Source organism: Herpailurus yagouaroundi, unplaced genomic scaffold (genome assembly GCF_014898765.1).
Source record: "Herpailurus yagouaroundi ecotype Mexico unplaced genomic scaffold, PumYag 205, whole genome shotgun sequence".
Taxonomy (NCBI): Eukaryota; Metazoa; Chordata; class Mammalia; order Carnivora; family Felidae; genus Herpailurus; species Herpailurus yagouaroundi.
The window spans coordinates 14,494,466-14,515,457 of NW_024412436.1; the positions used below are offsets into that span (position 1 = coordinate 14,494,466).

The following is a 20,992-nucleotide window of genomic DNA, read 5'->3' on the forward strand; positions in this document are numbered from 1 at the left end:
TTAAAATTTTTTTTTTAAAAATTATTCACTGCTTATGTGAAGTTTAAATTTAACTGGTCTTCTGTATTTGTATTGGCTAGAAATGGCAATCCTAATCAGGAGAATATCCTATTACCTTGTGCGCTGTGGCACAAAGGCCGTCTTATGAAGAACCCTAGCAGGAACTCCTTTAAGGTCTCAGTTCCAGAAGGAGTTAGATGATCTTGTGAGCAATTAATTCATTTTTTCCTTCTGGCCACTATGAGCCGTGTAGAATTGGTCTGGATGGAGACTTGTCACGAGGAAGTTGTTCTCATGACGTCTGCCCACGGGTCTGAATCTGATAGAACCACCACAGGGTTGTAGTATTGGCCGGCCATGGGCCATGGGGGAAATGGCCACAGAAACCAAATAGGCGAACTTTATTAGAAAAATAAAAATGGAGACTAAACAACAACCAAAGCAAACTTCCTCCTTCTCCTCCTCCTCCTCCTCCTCTTCCTTCTTCTTTTTCTTCTTCTTCTTTTTTACGGTTTTATTTATTTTTGAGAGAGAGAGAGAGAGAGAGAGAGAGACAGAGTGCAAGCAGGGGAGGGGCAGAGAGAGAGAGGGAGGACACAGAATCCGAAGGAGGCTCCGGGCTCTGAGCTGTCAGCACAGAGCTCGACGTGGGGCTTGAACCCACAGACCGTGAGATCATGACCTGAGCCAAAGTCGGATGCTTAACCGAGTCCCCCAGACGCCCCCCAAAGCGAACCTTCTAATCTTCTCATCTTCGAAGCCTAGTCCCTCTCTGATGGTCTCCGGAAGCATCCAGGGCCTGCGGCACCGGCTCTCACGGGTCCCAGCAGCCAGCCAGCATCCCCCCGCGGCGCGCGCACGCATCAGGACCAGAGCCTCCCCCTTCCTCCTCCCTGAGAGCGTCAGGCGTGAAGCCCCAGCTGGCCGCTCGTTAGGATGCCAGATTTTGCCTCTTTCTGTCTGTACAGGAAGCGAGCGTCTGTCCCCGGGGAGGTGACCCCCGCAGCTGCTGGGGAAGGGGAATAAATTATCCCTTTCCGTACATGCCCTGCCCGCTTGCTAGCAGACTGACAGCTGCACAGACGCGGCAGAGCTGGGCAGGAGGGGTGAAGCGGGGGGAGGAAGGGACCGCTTGCAGGCTTACATGGGCAGAGTCTTATTTGGGGATCTGGGCCCACATGGGCTCTGCACGGAAGCTCTCCCCGGCCCGCTTCCGAGTGACACGGCAAAGTGAAGCCCGCCGCCCCCACGGCGGTCACGGTCAGTCGCGAGATGCAGGTGAGACTTCGCGGCATGAGCAACCTCCCAGAGCGGCAAGAGCTTTCCTGGGGCGCCTGCTTGGAGCTTTGTTGGGGTGGAACGGTTGAGGGGGTCAAGAGAGTGCTCCCCGCTTTAGGGGAGGGGGCACAGCATGAAAGGAAAGGCTTATTCCACATCCCGTTGGTTGCCTAACCCAGAGCGAGAGGCCGCTTCCTTGTGGCTAGGGCGTCACGTCTCGTGGTGAGAACCACCGTGTGCCACTCGACTCCCCGTGGGCCCCTCCTGCCTCAGACGTAGAATCCCTTGTTTTTAGTCGGGCACTTGTGCCAAAGACCAGTTTCCTCTGTCCCTTTGCAGTTAACGGCGGCCACGGGGTAAGCGCTGGTCGGTGAGACGCGATCCGAAGTGAGACACACGACTTCACACTTTGCCACCTTCTCTCTCACTCTTGCAGACTAGACTGTGGGCCTGATGGCCGGAGGCTGAGTGACCTTCTTGGGGCAGAAAACAAATGCCGAAGGCAGGGCAGGTGGGAAGAGGGAGCCTGGAGCCTAGGTCTTCAAGACTCTGAATGGCCACTTTAGCTCCGGACAACCTCCCTCTGACTTCTCTTACGATGGAGAGAACTATCTTGTGGAAGCCACTTTCGCTTATCTGTTGATTTCCGTTGTGCACATTTGGACCTGATCCGAACAGATACTTCTGAGAAAGGATTCTTCTGGTCGTCACGCACCAGCAGAAAAGACTCTCTGGGTGGTAATAGGACCAAAGGATTCTCATCCTAGACAATCAGAAAAGTTTGTTCCGTTTTTAAATTATTTTGCTATTGTTTTTGTTTATTCTTTTCTCTTTTTCTTTTCTTGTCTTTCTGTGTTTTGTTTTTTTTTTCCCCCCTCTTCTTTTGCATGCCCGTTCAGAACATTAGACAAAGTCTCCCTTGGGTCCCTGCCTTTTTCTTTTCGATTCTGTTTCTGAAAGGCTTTCTGCCTGGAGATAAATGCTTTATGGTTTTGTTTTAATCCTTGAAATGTCTCAACGCAAAAGACTTCTTGTCAGTTTTGCTGTAAATTAAGGGCTTTTCCAAATTCTTTGTCCCTGTCTTTGCCATGGACATGCGGGCCTTCTGTGGCGCATCTCCAGCAGCTGGGAGGGGGGACACTCACTCTGTTGGGCGGACACCCCGCGAGCCACTCAGGCCACACGGCCGGCTGACATTTGTGGCCTGTGGCTTGGTGACCTCACATCTGCAGGTGTCCGGGGCACTGAGGCCCGATGGCCTTGCAGCCGGAGAAGTCCCCCTCTGTCGGTCATCAGCTCAATCCAGCTGGTTTTCCCATCTCGGCTACAGCAGCTGGTTATGCTAATTCAGGGCCATCCCCCGGTCCTGGTTACCAGCCGTGTCTTCTGTCCCCGAGGAGTCAAGTCGGGCCCAGGGGAAAGGGAGCTGTTCTCACTGGGTTTTCCCACCTCCTCACGTTGGAGCTCACAAGGGACGGTGTCCTCAGAGGCCTGTTGGCCTCGTCCTGTGCAAGTCTGCCTTCAGCCTCCACGTGTCACAGTTTGAGGCCGTGGGGGAGGGGGTTGAGGACTTCCTGCATTTCCCAACCTCTCTGGTGACAGGAATCACCTACCAAATCCCAAATCGCACCAACCCACCCGGACCCGCCCGGTCAGAGCCTCCAGGGGAGGGGCCTGGAGGCGAGCACAGCCAGCACAGGGGGTTCGGGAACACCTGACCACTCTGTCTTGGGCAAGTGATTTAACACCCTAGCGCCTCCGTTTTGAGATCCAGCCTTTGGAGGATGAGGTCTGCGCAAGACCCCTGGTGCTCACCAAGAGCTCTGCCCGTGGTGGGACCAGCGGCGTTACGGTGACAACGATTTTCTCCAGGCCGAAGGGGACTTTGAACTTGACCCAGGAGGCTGCGATCCCCCTGATCCCGCGCTCCCGGGAGCTGCCGGGTTGGCGGCCAAGCGGGAGACAGCGCGGTGGGCGCCCGAGTCCCGCCACGTAGTCCGGTCCAAGAGGCCAGACCTCGAGGCCACATTGGTGGCTGAGGTGTGGGCTCATTTCCGTCTGTGACGTGCTCTCCGTGCGGTAAGCGGGTGGTTCCTCCGTGGGACCAGGTGGGGCGCTGCCGGGCTCAAGCGGGAATCCCGTAGTCACATCACATATTCAGCAAACCCCTTCCCAAGGCGGGGGAAGGTGTTTGTCCTAAAGCATCTCCAGAGCTCAGCCTGGACCTTTCCTCCGTGGGGCCGCTGCCCCGACCCCACCCCGCATCCCCCCGCCAAGTCTGGCCTAAAGCCCCTGACCGCCTCGGCCTCCTCTCCGCACACACACACCCTGAGGCCTTGACACGGGACTTGGGGCTCAGAAGGTGGGGGATCCTAGGGAGACAGGCGGGTCCAATCCCTTCCCCACTAGACTAACGTGGAGACTCTGAGTGGACCCAAGCGTGTTCCCTCGGCCGGCCCTCGTCTCCTGGCTGGGCCCGTCCACGCAGTTATGACCGTGGAGCAGTGAAGAGAAACCTCAGGATGCTTGCCGGTGCAAATGCCCCAAATACAGCAATACATTGGGGGGGGGGGGGGACACCGACCACTTTCCAGGAGCATCGTCACACCCTCCAGCCTTTACACCTGCCCCGTGACGTGGGCCTCAGTCGCCGGCTGACAAACCACGAGGCACGTGTCTCCATCGAGCACATTGCTCGAGGTCACGAAACCAGCGTGTTAAAGAGCCAGGGTGCAGGCCTGCGACCCTCGACCGGCCCCACGCCCGTGCCCTTTGCCTCTATCCAGCTGCCTCTGGCAGTAGAAAGAACAGGATTAAGAAATTCTCTGACACCAGGGGCACCGCGGGGGGAGGGGGGGGGCCTCAGCCGGTTAAGCGTCCAACTCTGTTTTCCGCTCAGGTCGTGATAATCACGGTTCGTGAGCTCAAGCCTCACATCAGGCTCTGCGCTGACAGTGCAGAACCTGCTTGGGAGTCTCTCTCTCTCTCTCTCTCTCTCTTTCTCTGCTCCTCCCCTGCTCACTCTCCATCTCTCTCAAAATAAACTAAAAAAAAAACAAAAACAAAAAAGAAAAGAAGTTCTCTGACCAAAGCTTTTTTTTTAAGGCATTCTTGTACTTACTTTGGATTTGCTGTTTTCTCTGGAGATGAACAGAGAAACCTCACCTCGGGGTTATGGGACCACATATTAAGACGTTTTTCTTTAAACCTTGACCCAAAGGCTGACGTATTCCCACGTATTTCCACGAGGCCTCTGAGGCGGAAACAGGCCAACTCTCCCTCGAAGGGCTGCCGAGGAAATTTGTCAGGCTTTGCCGTCCACACAGCCTGTAGGGCGGGTCAGCTGTGCCCGAGTCGGGTGCAAGCGGCCCCAGGCATCAGGCTGTGTGGACAGGTGCCCCTGCGGTTTGGCAGGAGGAACGGGCTCCTTCCTGCTTGTCTCCCACGCTCTTCTCTGGGCCATCAAAACGCACACGTGAGTCCACATCCTACGACCCAATGTCAGCTGAAGCACTGCGCTCGCCGAGATTGACGGGAAAACGCACGCAGGGGAGGGCCGCGTACCGTCCAGGCTCTCCGGGGCCGGTGAGCCCACCCTGTTTGGCTGAAAGGGTTTAGTTTAGGAATCTTCTTGCTTTCCTGGGTCTCCCACCCCATTCCACACCACGTCCTGCCAGACACGGATCCTCACGTCTTGCCTTGACTCACACGCGCACACGTATGTGCACGTCCAGTCACACGGAGTCACACGCACACACGTTCGTTCACGCTCAGTCGTACGGAGGCACGTGCCCACGCACACACGTACGTGCACATCCACTCATACAGACATCCGTGCGCACCCGTGTTCACCCCAGGGGAAATGGACGTTGGGTTTACACTGAAGTAACAAACTACTTAGCATCAAATACGTCACCCTTATTCTCAGAATTCCTTTGGCCGCTTTCTCTTCAATGGGAGCCTCCTACCGTCTTGTTTGGCTTACTTATCTTCTGGAAACTTCCCCCACTTTGCTAGCGGAGCGGTTCAGCCCTCCCCTCAGCCCGTGTCCACGCCCCACGCGCCGTGGCTCTGCTGAGAGATGCACCACCCGGCTCTTCCTCACATCCCCCCACCCCCAGCCCCTGCCACAGGAGGGCACCTCTCAGAACCTACCGCCATCATCTCGGGACCACCCTCCCCTTTAAAATCAAAAGCTGCTTCCAGTGACAGTTTGTCTCCATTACGTAAATTACAAAGCTCTCTGTTGAGATATGCTTTACGCAGAGCAACAGAAGCGAACTCTGCAACGTCCAGGAGGGGGACCCGCTGGGCCTACAAAGAACAAGCTGGAAAGGTGGTTTCCAAAGGCAGACACGATGGGCCAGCACGGCCGGTGGGCAGGCACACGCGGTCTGCCTTCCCGTGCGGCACCAGAGGCCTGTGACCCCATGCGTCTGTCCCACACTGGACCCCAGAGAGAGTGACGCCCCGGGTAATCGATTAAAAAACATGAGATGGTTGTACAACTTTGTAAATAAACTAAAAACTCTTGACATGTACACCCGAAAAGGGTCGCTTTTAGGGGCGCCTGGGTGGCTCAGTCGGTTAAGCGTCCGACTTCGGCTCAGGTCACGATCTCAGAGTTTGTGGGTTCGAGCCCCGCCTCGGGCTCTGTGCTGACGGCTCGGAGCCCGGAGCCTGCTTCGGATTCTGTGTCTCCCTCTCTCTCTGCCCCTACCCCATCCACACTTGGTCTCTCTCTCTCTCTCAAAAATAAACATTAAAAAAATGTTTTTAACGTGTAAGAGGCAATTATAAGGAAATCAAAACTCTGCCGTGGATGCCTCTCACCTTCCTGGCACTGGCTAAGGCAGTGTTTTCCACGGTACAGATAGAACCAGTACTGAATCCCCAGCTCCCCCGCCGAGAGTGTGCTGCTCTTAGAGACTCACTTATTCATGATACCTCCGCAAACAGCAGATAAGGTTTGATTTCACAGGTGCAGACACCGAGGCCCCACTCCTGTGCCGTGTCACTGACGCACCTGGCTTGTGCTGGAGGTGGATGTGAACTGGGTCTTTACTGCTTTGAGCCCACACTCTGGTGGAGACGTCGAGACCTCGGGACTGCGTGGGTCACCCGCGTATCACAGCCCCGTCTGTCCCAAAGCACCACGGCCCTTCCCCCACCGTGTATTCAGAGGCCGGCCTTGTGAGGTACCCCCCCCCCCAACCCCGGTCTCTATGGACGCCCTGGGGGGGGCATCTCACAGGTGCCGTCTACTCCTGGCCCTTCCGAGGCCAGCGCCCTCCAGGACGATGCTGAGACCAAGACTTTCTCTCCAAAGCCAGACTTCTCAGGGTACCAGCTGGGCCTTGCTCCCCGGATCCTGGGAACAGGGAGGAAGGACGGCCCCCTCTCCAACTAGGTCGTGCTGCTTCTTGGCCCCAAAGAGATGCCAACAGTTCCCGGACATTGACAAGGTCCATCAGGGACACTGACCTTTCAGCTTCTGGAACAAGCCTCCCCCTGCCCACCAGCCCCCAACTCCGAGTCCTTGCTGGGTTGTTCTGAAGGCCGGGCCCCGGTCACACGCTGCACCCGGGCCGCAAGAAGGCGCGGACAACAATTGCCTGCATTCTCAACTCACGCCATGGAAGTCCCGAATACGCCAAGAGGGCTCCAACGTTGGGATCCAAAAACGAACAAATACAGATGGCAAGGGCCCACCAGGGAGCCGCGTAGTCCTCCTCCCCAGCTCTCCTGCCCATCTCTATCCCTGGATCCTCCCTCCTCCGCTGGCCAAAAACGAGCAAGGAAACACATAAACTCCCAAGTGCATTAAATCACACAGTTCAGTCCTAGGGAGTGTGTGGAACCCCACGCACCAGAGGGTGTTAAGTTCCAGCTTCAGCTTTGCCTTGAAACCCTGCCATTCTGAGGGCGCACACAGCTAGAGGCCCAGGAGAAGGAGAAGAAGGGGCAGGAAATCGGGGCGAGGCCCTAACGACACGCCTTCTACGGGCTGGTTCCCAAAACTGGCAGAGGAAAGAGTCCATGCTTTGAAGTCAAACAGCCTCGGGGTTCAATCAGGTTCCACTGCTGTGTGATCTTAGGCAGGTTGCTTGCTATCTCTGAGCCGAAGTTTTCTCATTTGCTAAACAGTGAAGAAGAAAATGGCCGAAAGCTTTAAATAAGAAAGACAGTGCACATCACGTGGCTGCAGACTATTGTTTATTTATTTATTTATTTATTTTTTAATTTTTTTTTTAATTTTTTTTTCAACGTTTATTTATTTTTGGGACAGAGAGAGACAGAGCATGAACGGGGGAGGGGCAGAGAGAGAGGGAGACACAGAATCGGAAACAGGCTCCAGGCTCCGAGCCATCAGCCCAGAGCCCGACGTGGGGCTCGAACTCACGGACCGCGAGATCGTGACCTGGCTGAAGTCGGACGCTCAACCGACTGCGCCACCCAGGCGCCCCTGCAAACTATTGTTTAATGAATGTCCCCTTTCCTGTTCCCTCTGGGGAGTTGGGAAAAATAAGTTTCCTCTCTGTACCTTCAGCTAGTTTGTATATTTCTGTACAATTTTACATATTTGCAAATGTATGAAAGTATTTTAATATTGCCATGAAAACATCTACAATTGTTTTTAATAAGAATTTTTAAAGAACTTGTTTTTGCTTAAAAAAAAAAGAGCTTTTATTCTAAGTGGAAGTTGTAGATTAAAAGTTTGCAAAGAGCAGTCTATAGCGGCTAATTAAGTAAACAGTAATATGTGATTTGGAGGCTTCTCTCTCTGGAAGGAAAATTAACTTTCGTCGGGGGCAATGTTGCTGTGTGCCAGCCACTGTGTATTTCTGCTTTATAGCGACCCTGTAAGCAAGTCACTTCATGGGTTTGGAAACTGAGCCTCAGACACGAGAAGCGATTTCCCCAAGGTCTCGTGGTGGACGAAGTTCGTCTCAACAGGACACACTGTCGACAGGTTAGCTCAGTGACTCCGTGGTTGGTGCCTCAGCATCTGTTTTGTTCCGCCTAACAGCCTGCGGGGACATGAAGCCAGCCGCCACGGCAGCCCACACCAGCGCCGGCCCGGACAGCAGCCCACAGAGTCAAGAGCAGGTTCAAGCTCCCGGTAGCACTTCCCCACCAGCCTGTGATCAGCGTCTACCCCGCCTCCCAGACCCCTGTGCCGTTTGCACCCCTTAGATGGGACCCCCGTGGGGCGCCCCCAAACCCCACTATTTGGGTTTGAGTAGACACATCTGGCCCTAGCCTGGGAACCCCAAGTCCCTCCGCCCATGGGCCCTGGGTCCTACCTCTCCCTGCCTGCTCCTGCTTCAACCCGCCCACGCAGCCCCTGGACACATGCCCAGCACTCCCTCCAGGACCTATAACAAGTGTCTCGATTTCAGTGTCTCCCGCGGTCTCTTGTTGAACCGTGGTCCCATCGTTCCCTTACAAGGCTGTCAACACACCACAAAAGCAGTTTCTCACCCAGCCTCTTGCTGTGAGCGCTTTTCCACGTATTCTGTGAACTTCGTAAACATCTTAATGGCCACAAGGTACCCCAACCAGCAGAGGAAGCTTCGTTTATGTAGCTGCTCCCTTGGGAGGTCAGTTAGGGCATTTCTGACCGGACGGAACCCAGGTCAACACCTTTGTGCGTAAAGCTAACTTCATAGTTAGCTGTGATCTGAAATAGATTTTTTAGATATGAAATAGTTATAACGGCCAATTATCAGGATCCCTTATTGAGCGCTGACACTCTCCGGGGACTTTACCTGCGTTACTCCTATCAATGACTTCTCGAGGTCGACGCTACCGTCACCAAATCGTAGATGGAGGAACTGAGACTCAGACATTCGTTGGCCTCGATACAAAGCCCAGCCAGGGCTGCACTGAGGCCGCTACTGACGTCTGAGCCCTTCCTTTCCTGCACACATTATCGGTACGTCATTCTCTCAGAGGACACAGGTGTCCTGTTTATTCTGTCATTTCTCCCTCAGTATGGGAAATTTTAATTTTAGCGATCTGTTTACATCTGAGTTCATGATTGATTACGGGACCTACAGCAGCCTTTAAAGTCTATGGATCAATCAGTTAGGTGTCCAACTTCAGCTCAGATTTGGCTCGAATCTCACGGTTCGTGGGTTCGAGCCCCGCGTTGGGCTCTGTGCTGACAGCTCAGAGCCTGGAGCCTGCTACGGATTCTGTGTCTCCCTCGCTCTCTCTCTGTCCCTTCCCCACTTGTGCTCTCTCTCTCAAAAATAAATAAAACAATAAAAAAAATTTTTTAAGTCTATGTTGCCAAATGCTAGTCTTTCCCGCTTCTAAGCATGGAAGGTTGGGAAATACATACTACTTTTTCTTTTCTGTTTCTTCCATGGTTTAATGCTTTTACATTTACCTCATTCCTTCAAGCATTTAGCTCAGTATGTGGGATCAGGTGTGGAATTTAGTATGTAGGGTGAGGCTCAACTGATTTCTCTCTCAAATTCCCAGCCACTTAACCTAGTTCCATTCGTTGAAGACAGTCTCTTTGCTATGAGAGATAGCGGGTTCCTGATCCGCCATAGAATGTGTTTCTTCGCTCGTTCTTCTGTTTCCATGCACTCGCTCAGCAAGTATCTGTTCAGTGCCCGCCGTGTGCCAGACATGGCCAGGCCTCGGGGGCCCGGGGGTAGAAGACAGCTCAGATGATCAAACCAACCATCATGTGTTCTAGTGCGTCTGGCAGCCAAGGAGGACAGAGAGCGTGTGCCATGACGGCACATGGCAAGAGCCCCCGACTTGTTCCCGTACAAAAACCAACCTTCCAGCTACTGAAGTTTTCTGAATTTTAATACCGAGTCATTTAACTTTCCCTCCCTAACTCATACTTTGGTCTGCTTTTTCTGCCAGATGAGAGGAGGAATGATTTTTTTCCCCCACTAATGAGACTGTCACATCGTACGATCAAATTAAGTAACATTAAATAGAATGAGTACATTGTAAAGAATTGACATCGTTATATCCCAAGACCGTTCCCTTCCCGTTTGCTTTTCTAATTCTCAAGAACGTGCTGTAGTTTTAGAGTTTTTTTTCCAAGTACATTGTTCAATTTCCTTGTTCAGCTTGTTTGTAAGCATTTTGTATTTTCACTGCTACTATGATCGGGATTCCAGTTTTTATTATATTTTCTATCTGGCTTTTAGGTTATAAAATCAAGCTATTAATTTTTATGTATTTATTATGCATCTCAGCTACTCTGAATGCACTCTATTATGCATCTCAGCTACTCATTGCTTCTCATTTTTTCCCCCAGTTTTACTTGTTTCAATTTTTATAGACGCATTCCCATCTGCCAACAATAGCCTTGCTCTCTCTTCACAATATTTAGGACTTTGTTCTCCTTTTTTTTTTAAAGGGAAAGCGTGTGTTCGCACACATGCGTGAGTGGGGGAGGGGTGGGGAGGGGAGGGAGAGAGAGTTTCAAGCAGGCTCCATGCTGGAGCTTGACCCCATGAGCCTGAGATCATGACCTCGGCTGAAATCAAGAGTAGGACACTCAATCGACTGAGCCACCCAGGTTCCCCTCTATTCTTTTTATCAAACTTGCCAGAACAGCCAGAAAAATAAATAATAATGGTGACTATGGGCCTCCTCACTTTGTGCCTGGTTTGTCATAATTTCACTGTGTGAAACTTTAAAAAAATTTTTTAAGGAGGCTCCATGCCCGACACAGGGCTCGAACTCCCGGCCCCGAGATCGAGAGTCACGTGCTCTGCTGACTGAGCCAGCCGGGCCGCCCGTTTCACCGTTTCATGGGATACTTTTATAATCGGGTGAGGAAAGTTTCCATCTATTCCTAATTTTTAAAAGAGCGTTTATCAGGAACAGGTGTTGAATTTCGTTACTTCTGCGATCTCGTAGGATGCTTCCCGCTGATGGCTGCTCGTGTAAGATCACCGTTCCCTTAGATGATCAGCTGCTGCGATGGTCACATCTGGGGGTTTCTTCTGGAGACGCTGCAGGTTTAAGTAGCGTGGCAGCATTGGAAAGGGGGGTGGCCCTGAGTCAGCCCAGCTTGGAAGCGCGGAGACAGCCCGTGGATTCAGGGGCAAGACGCCCCAAGCTCCGGCAGGAGAGACCCCGGCCCCCAGCAGACCTCCGAGCGAGGACCGCTGTAACGTTTGCAATTTCAGGGAGCATTCGTTTCTCCGGGGGACGGCGAATCGCTCTGGCTATGGAGGGGACATTGAACGCTCCGGTGTCACGGGGACGCAGCGGATTTGGGGCCCGCCCTCCTCCTGCCACGTGGCATTGTTCCGGGATCTTCCCGTGGTCTGGGCTCTGGGAAGTTTGGTTGAAGGATGTGGCAGGTGTGATAGAAACATGAACTTAACCTTGGCCGTGACCTTTGGCCTGGCATTCAGTCGACCGGGAGTGGGCCTCACGTGCAGGAACTTCCTGCTCCGTGGAGGCACCTTCTGACGGGCAAAGCAGTCCATCCCGCTGGCGTCCCTTCAACAGTATATACCAAGTGTCATGAACGTGCCCCCCACACTGTGCTAGAGTGTTTTAAAGTGTAGGTTTCACCGTGAGGACAGCGGATCAGGGGGTGACGGTCACTGAGAAAGTCTGCTCCCTGTGGTCCCCGGGAGCGGGGAGCGTGCGGGCCACGCAGGACCACACGGGGCCGGTCGGCAGGCTGGGAGGGGGGACGGTGGGCACAGAGCTTTGATGCGGTTGCTGTGGTGTCAGGTGGGTAGGGGCCGCCCCGGGGGACTAGGGCAGGTGGATAGAGACTCACAGTGTAAGCACCCTGCGACAGCCCAGACGGTCGGGCGTGTGGGCTCCGGATTAGTGGATTGGCATGACCTTCACGACCTTTACGACTCCAGGAACTAGTTAATGCTGGGAGGAGTGGTCTCTCCCGGATCAGCGGGGCCCCGGAATGTGAAAACATAAGAAAGTGCAGAAAAGGAAAAGGTGTGGCAAACACACACAGCACACCTACAACGCGAACAAGAGGGATGGTGGCCACGAGGAGGTCAGAGGACTACCTTCGTGGAGGTGCCGCGAAAACCTTGCTGGTATTTCACTGACGTCCTCAGTGGGGACAACACTAGGCCAGGTGGTTAGCAGAAGAATAAAGCAGCTACGACCAGGAGTTAACTACACTCTCTAACCCCTGGGGGCGTCACAGGCTTCGGCTCCTCCGATTTTACTCTTCCTGAAATGGGTCCGGAACAAAGAGGGTTCCAAGGAGAGGGGCCACTCGTCAGAGGAAGAACCCAGGAGAGCTTGTAAAACAGGACCGGATGGGGCTGTTTCCTGACACCCCGGCCCTCTTCAGATGGCTTTCGGGGCGCCCCGAAAGCTCTCCTCTCCTGTGTGCCTTTCGAGTGAAGCTGAGGCTTGAGGGTAGTGAGAATATACCACTGGGATGATTTCTTTACCTCCCGAAGGGGCCGCAGAGGACGGGTCAGATCGGCTGTCTTTTAGGGCTGCCTGAGGGCTCTTGTTGCTGGGAGTTCATCAGCGGACCCCATGGGCCAGCCCTGCCCAACATAAACCTCCAGGAAACACAGTTTGACAAACCAGAGTGTTTGTTAGTGAAGAAGGGGACCCAGCTGTCCAGACATTAGTTCAAAATACACCCAGCCAAGTCTTCGGTTTTATTCCTTTTTGTACCCATTCACGGGTCGGCGATCATCTTCAGGTTCGTGGGAGAAGACGCCCAAACCTCCACAGCTTCGGGAAGCACAGCCATCAGAGTAAACATCCCCCAGTCGTGAACACAGCTGCCTTCCAAAGTAAACATGCTCCCATCCCCAGGGCAACCGATTCCTCTGTCACACCAGCAGCAGCACCTCCTCACAAGCCTCCTTTCCTGCCTGCAAGCGTTGTTGCAGGGCGCAGAATCGATTCAAGAAAATGGAGAGCTTCTTACGTGCCTGAGGCTGTTGGAAAGGTGCACAGGTCCAAGGCTCAACAAGGCTCTTCCAAATTTTAGCTCCCGGAACGAGACCATGGGTGGGGGGTGGGGGGAGACTCAGAAAGTACATGGTCGGAAGGAGGAGGGCATAGGAGAGTTAACAGTGATTACAGGGCACAGGATGGTCTCATCTGTGCTCATGACAGCAATTCCAATGTTCACTGGTGTTCCCAAAGAACATCCTCCCTGGAACCCACCCAAGTGACTCTTGACTCCTGGGGCCCCTGCCCCTCGTCCCGGAATCTGTTTCTCTCTCTTACTGGATAGCGTCTTCCTCTCTGATGGGGATGTTCCGGCCCAAGCGCTGAGCCGACACATTCAAACGCTCCCTTGGAAGGAGACTCACGGGTTCTCTCTCCTCCACACCCGGGGGTCGAGGAGACACTGTCACTCCAGAATTTAATTTTTTCCTTGGGACTCTTCCCGTCAATGAGGCGACATCTGAAGGGCCAAGACTAGGGTGTAGGTCTAGAACACAGTCCCCCAAGCCCAATTGCCATGTTTTAGACCAGGTCCCTTGCTCTGTGGCTGTGATGTCTGGATGTGCTCGGAGAGGGGCCAGGGGAGAGGCCAGTCTCCAGGGGACCCGACCAAATTATCCATGTCCGCCGGATGCTGATCCGCTCACGGGGCCCTGCACCCCGGGCACACCTCGCGCTAACTGAAGGCCTGGGTCACTTTCCAGGCTCTGGATTGGGCAGGAGACAGGCGGCCAGTCCTTCCCAGCCCAGCACCCTCACGCACGGCCTCTGACAGGCCAGAATGGAGGGGAGGTAGTCTCGGCCATGGTCCCCCACACATTGGGACGGTGTCTTAGGCTCTGTAACAAAATACCGCCGACGGGGGAATTGAGCATTTATTCCTCACATGTCTGGAGGTGGGGAATCCAAGACCCAGGAGCCAGCAGGGCTGGGTTCTGATGAGAGCTCTCCAATCCGTGGATGTTACTCCCCTTAACGTCACCTCAGCCAATATTTACAAACTGTCTCTCTAAGGCGGCCCTTGGAAATCTGCCTTCGGAAAGAGCCTGAATCCACCGCAAGACAGTCTTAAGTCAGGGATGTAAACGTGATCCTAGAACAGAGATTAGTATTTCACCGCACGTCTTAGCGGGAGCCTTTGCCGCCCTGAAGCGTGGACGGGAGCAAGTCTGGAACCCTCGGCTATCAAATGATCTGCGGATCTTTGCAGATCAGCCGCATCCTGCCATCCCCGCCATCGGTCCTGGGCTTTCCTTGTGCTTCCGATGACCCAGGATGAAGACAGGATTAGTTATACGTGTTGTCCGGGCGTCCCCCCAGCACCTGCTGCGGAGGGGGAGGGGGGGAGGGGGAGAATGCCCTCGGCACTGCAGCGGGACGGAGGGTCCCCCGCGGTGCTCCCCGCCGCTGAGGGCGCCATGCAGCTTCCCAGGTCACAGCACTCACCGGTGACGTAAGACAGCCCGGCTACGGGCCTCACGATCTCCCCTCTCTTTTAACTTCTCACAGGCGCGCTGCCTACTAGAAAGCGGGACCGGGGGCGGGGGAGTGAACCACAAGCCACGCGAGACCATTAGCTCCACCACTTGAAACCTGCAGCGGTGCGGTGGCGAGCACCGGTGCGGGACGTGACCCAGGCCCTGGGCAGGCGCGGTCGAGTCGGAGAAATGAGAAACCAACAGGGGAGCCACGCGGACGCTGGGCGCACCGGCTGCCCGGCACGTCGTATGCCCTCGAGACGCGCGAGCCACGGCACTACCACGGTGGCTCCTGATGATGCCAGGCTATCGTCCCAGCACGGGAGCCACGCTGAGAAGCGCGTTCATATCCTCACCGCTGACACCGTCACCGGCCACCTTCCTCCTGGAGCCCTCGGGACGCCTGCCCACGAGCCAGTGCTGGATGTGGTCCCCGGGGGGCGTCCGCGGTCAGCGGTCAGGAGCAGGAAGGCTCAGGGCAAGACTGAGGAGGAACCAAGGGTCCGCCGGGCTGGGGAACCGGGGGCAAAGGCGGGTCCCCCTGCAGACGCTGTGGCCCAGGGGCCCGGGCAGAGCTCGCTCAAGAGTGGAAGGCGGTTTGCAGCAAATCAAGGAGGACCCTGGGAGGCTGTGCACAGCGAGCCGGGACAGCCACCGTCCACCTCTGGTCACTGCCGTGTTGCCACCAGGATGCTGACGGGTCAGAGACCACGAACGGGATGGTAGGACAGCGGTTCTGCAAGTGGGGGCCTGAGGGCCAGCGGCACCGGAACGTGTAGAGATGCAAATCCTCAGGAACCCCCAGGCCTGCTGATAAGAAACTAAAGGAGACCCCCAGCCTCTGCAGGGAGGCAAGCGGTGAGCCAGCCTTTCTCCACTTCAGCCCTACCTGTAGAGAACCTGGGCAGCCCTCCCTAGGTCAAAGGTCAGCGAGGCAAACTATTCAAGGGATGTGGACGGACCATCTCGCTCCTTTTTTTTAATGTTTATTTTCTTTTGAGAGAGAGAGAGGGAGAGAGAGTGCACGAACACGAGCAGAGGAGGGGCAGAGAGAGGGAGACACAGAATCCGAAGCAGGCTCCGGGCTCTGAGCTGTGAGCACAGAGCCCCATGCGGGGCTCGAACCCACGGACCAGGAGATCACGACCTGAGCCGAGGTCGGATGCTTAACCGACTGAGACACCCGGGCGCCCCCGTCTCTCTTTTCAAAACTCCTCGGGCAAACCCAGCGGTGGAAAACCACCAGCTCAGAGAATGCACGGAACCATCCTGACCACATCCCAACCCGGGCTGTGGGCCCCATCCGGCCGCCAGCTCACCGGGCCCGCCCCAGGCCTGGCACATCACGTCCAGCGGGCTGTGGAGCACAGCCCCATGACGTAGACAAAGCAAAGGAATTTGCTTCACAAACACCCCCAGGGTCGACTCAGCTTGATTCCTGGCTTCTTTCTTTTTTAATTCTTCATTTATTTGAGGGAGCAGGGGAGGGACAGAGAGAAAGGAGAGAGAAAATCCCAAGCCAGCTCCCGACGCAGCACGGAGCCCCACTCAGCTCTCACGCACAGGATCCTGGGATCACAAACTGAGCCAAAAACAAGTCTGCGGCTCCACCCACTAAGCAACCCTGGTGCCCCCTCTTGGCTCCACTTCGTCACTAGCTAACGGGAGGCAGACAGTCCCCACGTCAGTCACGGGCCTGCTGTGAGGGAGATAAAGAGGATGAAGGCTCAGCCGGGCCGGATGTGAGGGAGACTGAGGCTAACTTAGGAGAATGACTCAGCATGACGGCTGTGGTGGAAACTGAGGAGAAGGGCTCAGGGGGGCCGGCTGTGAGGGAACCTGAGTAGAAAAGATCAGCATGGGGACTATGGGGGGAAACTGAGGAGAAGGGCTCCAGCATGGTTGCCTGTGAGGAAGAGCGAGGAGAAGCTCGGCAGGGCCGGTGCTACGAGCTCTCCACAAACAGTAGCTTCTGAAGGCGCGCTCTTCACACCCCTCTCTGAGTCCCTCCACATCGGGGGAGGACCCAACCATAACACACCGGTGTGCCTGCCCCCTCACCCTGGGTGACCCCTGTCCCTCAGTCTGGGAAGAGCACGATGGCCACCTCGACCCAGTGCCTTCCTTGGGGGATGGGCTGGGGTGTAGCGTACGAGTGGGGTGGAGGGAGAGCCCTGACCCACCGGACCGCTAATCCCAAATTTGGGGTTCAGCGGGAGGAAGCCGTGGCGATGTGGCCTTTGTACCGCCACTGCCGGTGACACGCCGGGGATTTTGAGCTACGCACGCCTGGGATATGGGCCGTGTGGGGTTGGAGGTCCAGGGTGAGCATGGGGACCATTCCCACCGGGACACAGTGGAAGGACCACCGGGCCTGAGTTACCGGCCGTGCCGGGAGACCTGGCAAGAAGTGGGGCCACCGTCCCGTCGGGGGAACGGCCCTCGACCCGCGGGAGGACGGGGCTGCCGTGGACAACGGGCGCCACAAATCCAGCGGGCGGGCCATCCCCTGCTGGCGCTCCCCTGTGGCGCCAGGACCCACTCTGGGGGCTGAAGGACTCGTCCCCTCTGCTGCCAGCCCCCAAGTCACCCCCAAGGTCTCCACGGCAGCCTGAACCCAATGGCTGGGACTCGGGGAAGCAGAAAGACCCTCCAGCGCCCAGGGTCCGGCTGAGCCTTAGGGGGGACGGCACCCCTCTCCCACCACCCGCCCCGCTTCCGTCCCCGACACCGCGGCTCCCAGACCGCCGCCCTCAACCTCTTGCCCACCTCAGACTTGCTTCGTGCGGCAGAAGCCCCCCGATCTCGGGGTTCGCGGTGTCCTCCGACGTAGCCTTGTCCGCGGCGGGGGGGGGGGGGGTTGCGGGGCGTCCTCTCCCTGACCCTTCCCCTTGTCTCTGATTCGGAATCGGGACGGGGTTTGGGGGACTCCTTCACGATCCCAAGGGCCGTTGTCCTTAGCCGCCCGGGAAAGGCCGGCGCACGCCGGCAGGCAGGGCACCGAGGGCATCACAGATGGGAGCCCGGCCGAGAGCCTGGGGCCCGGGCAGCCTGGGGGGGGGGGGGGGGGCCTCAGCCACAGCAGCGGGAGGTGAGCCTCGGGCTTCATCCGCCCCAAGCAGCCTCACCGCAGACCGTCCTTCGGCCAACATCAGGCCAAGAATCGCCCGACGCTCGCGAGGGAAGCGGGTTTAACGTGGTCCCGATCGCCTCGGCGCTCTGGTGCGTCGCCAGCAGCGGGGTCTGGTGAAAGTCACACGACCGTGTGACGCACGGTCTCCCCGGCGCTACCCGCGTGAGCCCCGACCAGCTGCTTCCTTCGCTTTGCCGGGGCCGACGTTCGTCAGCTGGAAGAAGGGGAGGCTCGCAGGGCCGGGGTTACGGGAGATAAAGGACGTCAGGCCTCCAGCACGGGCCCCACCTGACGGGCATTAGCGTTTTCACATAAAGGGTTTTTAAGCTTCTCGGTGCGATGAGCTGTGATCAGCCCCTCCTGGCCGATTCATTTACCTCCCGCCGTGCCCTCTCTAAACAGGGACACTGTTTCCACCTGGGCAGAACAGGAGGGACGTCTGGGGCAGCCGTGCAGGGCAGGGAACCGCCTAATGAGCGTGGCTTATCTTTACCCAGCGCTTCTGCCTTGTAGACGCCGCTGTTTTGCCGCAGGCCAGCCCTTCCGGGAGAGTGATGCTCTCCTGCAAAGGGTGAGTTACGTCAGGCCGCTTGCCCCCCGGGGACACGAGGCGGTCAGCGCCAAGAGAGAGGACATGTGCAGTCGGGAGCCCAGAGGGGGCGCTGGGATCGCCAGGGATGGGAGCCTCTGCTGGGACAGCCCCATCCCAGAAATGAAGTCTCCTTGGCGGGTGTGGGTTTTGAGCCCCCACCCCAGAGTTCGCTGCGGGAACCCAGGGTCGGTCACTCAGGGAAACGCTTCGCCCCGGGCGGAGGACAGGCCGGACACATGTGTCAAAGGGAGAGGACAAGCCAGCGTCCTGTTCAAGGCTCCATCGGGAAAGTCCCACACCGCGGCCAGGCTTCAGCCGGCCGGCTGACCCCGGGGTCCCCCAAGCCCTGGACTCAGAGGGAAGGGGACAGGCTCTGGCAACCTGACCCTCCTATGAGCACGAGGTTGACCCTCTCTGGCCTCGTTGCCCCCACGCCCAGTCTACACAGTACAGGCAGCCCACGGGCCCCAGCACAGCCGTGCAGGACAGTGGTCCTAACGCCACCACAGGTTACAGGCGTGGACAGGACAGACACCCGTCCGAGCGGTAGAAGACTCACCCCGGCTCCAGGCAACCGCAGAGCCCAAGCACCTACCCCTGCTTCACTCCGTGTAGCTCTAGCAAGTGCCTCTTCCTCCAGAGAGCCCTCCCTGACTCCACCCCCATTCCCAGGCCACTTCCTGCTCACAGGTACATTCTTTCCCTTTCCATGCATCTGCTTTTCTCCACCGAGGGAGGATTTGTGCGGCTCTTGAGAGCCGGGACCGTGTCTTACTTGTTTTATGTCCTTGCGTGCGTGCAAAGGCCCGTAGTGGCGCAAAGCTAGACTGCTGGGCTTTCCCGGGAGGGGCCGCCGTGCGGAGTCATGGAGGTGGGGGGCTGAAGCGGAGCCTGGAACCGGCCTGTCACCGGCACCACGTGTGGGCAGCTCAGTCGGTTAGGCATCCGACTTCAGCTCAGGTCATGATCTCGTGGTTCATGGGTTTGAGCCCTGTGTGGGGGTCTGTGCTGACAGCTTGGAGCCTGGAACCTGCTTTGGATCCTGTGTCTCCCTCTCTGCTCCTCCCGCACTTGTGCTCTGTCTCTCTCTCTCTCTCTCTCTCTCTCTCAAAAAATGAATAAAAAATTTGAAACCGGTAGCTTAACTGACTGAGCCACGCAGGCATCCCCAAACCATTCCATTTTTAAAAGAATTCCCGTTTGAGATCAAATTAAAATTACTCCAGAGACAATAGGCCCTTTAAAAATAAGCTCAGAAAGTCAGTCTCGTTAACTGTCAGGAACTGCGCCTGACGCGTCCCGCAGGAGCCACGAGATGGTGAATGAGTTTCCTCGTGTGGAGCCCAAGGGAGGAGGGGGAGGTGGTGGCTCCCCGCTTGGGTCGGGGCTGCTCCCCGAATGACCGGGCATCAGGGCCACGCATCTTCGTCCTGTGCCCAGGCCTCGCCCAATGTGCTCCCGCTGTGCCCGCAAGCTGGGGCCTCGCTGGGTAGTCCCAGCCACGACTGGCCTCTCTGACCCGGGCCGGGGGTCTCGGCCAGATTCCCTCTCTGCCCACCTCACCCCTGGGACTGAGGGCCACTGGGTCATCTTGGGGGTCACGGCCCCCATGGGCAGGGCTGGACCAGGGTGACCCAGAGAAGGGACTCTTGTCCCTGGTTTGCCCGGGGCCACCCTCGGAGAACCCCAGGGCCCCTCACGGGCGGTTCCTATGCAGAGATGTTGGCCCCGTCAGGGCGGGCAGCAGCCCAGGGCACTGACCCCAAACCTCCCGACTGTGTGGTCACTGCCCTTTAGTTCTCTTCGGATGCTTCCAGAGGAATCCGCGTCAGTCACCAGCTTCGAGGTACTTAACGATAGTGTTTATTTCTTCCTTCAGTTTTCTCCAAATGGGGTGATTAATACTAGTCCCCCAGGCTGGGGGCTCACGCCCTGGCCCCAGGTCATCCCCACGATGGCCTCGACCCGGGGTTTGGACCCCAGGAATCGGGTCCTTGAAGAGGGCGTGGGCTGGGGGTTGGGGGTGCGGGCTGGGGGTCTGGGTTGTGGATGGGGGGTCAGGGGCGCGGGCAGGGGGTCCGGGGTGTGGGCTGAGGAGTCAGGATCCAGTCTGAACCTGAGTGCTCATCACAGAATCCACCTCAGCTCTGGATTTTCTCGGTGGTGCGGGAGAGGGGTGAGGTGCAATGTGGAACAATGTGTGGCTCGGGATGAAACCAGGTCACGGAGGTGGGACTTGGTCCAGAGCACCTCCTTCTTACTCACTCCGCTGTCCCGGGCTCTTGGAAGCAGCCCCCTGCAAGCCCACTGCTGCTGGCAGAGATCTGCCCCCAACACCTCCCCTGAGAAGCCTCCCTGACTCTCACCGGCTCCTGTTGGCCGGCCCCCGTATGCACGTTTGGTGCTCCCGCAGAAATTTGCACTTCGTCACTGTCTTCAGACGACCCTTCAGGGATCATTTCTACATTTTGTCACGAGAGAAGTTCCTATGAATGTGTAGAACACAGAAGGATCCATAAACATAAAGTCCCATTGTTTGGGGGGAAATGACCGTCTTGT

At 56.6% G+C, this 20,992-nt stretch overlaps 1 protein-coding gene and 2 long non-coding RNA genes across 3 annotated transcripts in view; 2 read left to right on the forward strand and 1 right to left on the reverse strand.

Moving 5' to 3' along the window:
* CNIH3 (cornichon family AMPA receptor auxiliary protein 3) overlaps positions 1 to 20,992 on the reverse strand; it is a 133,422-nt gene that overhangs the window by 15,875 nt on the left and 96,555 nt on the right. The gene's annotated exons all lie outside the window — the stretch shown is intronic.
* On the forward strand, positions 1,129 to 2,328 carry LOC121015177 (uncharacterized). The gene is made up of 2 exons (XR_005783678.1): positions 1,129 to 1,278; positions 1,618 to 2,328. It is a non-coding gene; the product is annotated as an uncharacterized LOC121015177 (long non-coding RNA).
* The window catches only part of LOC121015176 (uncharacterized), a 6,667-nt gene continuing 5,541 nt past the window's right edge, over positions 19,867 to 20,992 (forward strand). The window contains exon 1 of the long non-coding RNA XR_005783677.1: positions 19,867 to 20,279. This is a non-coding gene — a long non-coding RNA (uncharacterized LOC121015176). The remainder of the gene's footprint in view (positions 20,280 to 20,992) is intronic.